At 34.4% G+C, this 1,389-nt stretch overlaps 1 long non-coding RNA gene across 1 annotated transcript; it reads left to right on the forward strand.

The window, feature by feature from the left end:
• The first annotated feature begins 6 nt into the window (after positions 1-6).
• LOC112506450 lies at positions 7-483 on the forward strand. Its single transcript, XR_003068461.1, has 2 exons — positions 7-106; positions 199-483. It is a non-coding gene; the product is annotated as an uncharacterized LOC112506450 (long non-coding RNA).
• Positions 484-1,389: the final 906 nt, after the last annotated feature.

The following is a 1,389-nucleotide window of genomic DNA, read 5'->3' on the forward strand; positions in this document are numbered from 1 at the left end:
GATCACAGAGAGTAATTGGGATGCATGGTATAGTAATGGTCAAACCGCAGGATACAAAACCACATACGCTCGTGATAATTATTCTTTAGTATTTGCTACTGTAAAGGTACACCATTTTTTTTTAAGTTTACATGCATAGGGAAGATATTTGTTGTTTAAAATAAACTGAAATTTTGTCATTTGCCATTAATTGTGTAGGGAGCGGGTCATACAGCTCCAGAGTTCAAACCAGAAGAATGTTTTCAGATGGTTAAGAGGTGGTTTGCTAATAAACCTATCTAAACCAACAATTTAGTGTTCTCTAAATGAGATATTCAAGATTCATTCTAGGGTTTGTTTGGGCTTTAGATTAGCTTATTTTATTGCACGATTCGTTGGTCATYCAATAGTGAAGGTGATCTTGTAGTATTTATTTTGTTTCGGTGTTATAATTTGTTACAGATGCATTAATAATATTTGATTGATTTCAATAAATTGAGAAATAAGAAATTGTTATATTGAATTTATGGTAAAGGATAAAGCTAGATCATGAAATAGTATCTCTCCAAAACCTAAATGTACATCGTATGTATAGATATATAACTATACACACACACATACATACCCGATTGTTTTTTTAACCACTTAAATAGTGTTAACTATGCATAGTCATATTAGCCAATCAAATATCTTAATTGTTTTTGGTTTAATAACTCGCCTAAGTTAAGTAGTAGGGGTCTTTGTTTTTAATTTTAGTCGGTTACATATTCATAACCCAGGGGATGGGTTACAACAATCCTCAAAAATAGCTTATTTGGTCGAGATCTTTCATTGCAAACATACTTAGATGGGATATAATAGTGTAGCGAAGAGCATCTGAAGATGTTGTCAGGATAATGTCATCCACATAGAGAAGAAGATAGGCCATTTTCAATCTCCATTTAAAAATGAACTAGGAATGGTTGGATGTGCTATGAATGAAACCAAAGGTAGCTAGAAACTCGGCAAACCTTTGGTACCAAGCCCGGGAGGCCTGTTTAAGACCGTATAAAGATTTATTCAATAGACAAACGTGGGATGGATAATCGGGATTGCGGAACCCCAATGGTTGATGAATTTATACAGTCTCCTTAAGTTCTCCATGCAAGAATGTATTTTCTACATCAAGTTGGTGAATGAAACAATCTTTCAAAAGATCTAACAAAAGTATTGTCTGTATTGTAGTTGGTTTTACGACTGGACTAAACGTGTCGCCACAATCCATGCCTACATGTTGTGTCTTGCCATCACCTACAAGACGGGCTTTATGCCACTCAAATAAACCATCAGGTTTCTCCTTATGAGAAAAAAATCCACATAGACCGAATAACATTAACATTACATGGTTTAGGGACTAATTACCAYGTTTTG

The sequence above is a fragment of the Cynara cardunculus genome (assembly GCF_001531365.2).
Source record: "Cynara cardunculus var. scolymus isolate 2C chromosome LG 2, CcrdV1, whole genome shotgun sequence".
Taxonomy (NCBI): domain Eukaryota; kingdom Viridiplantae; phylum Streptophyta; class Magnoliopsida; order Asterales; family Asteraceae; genus Cynara; species Cynara cardunculus.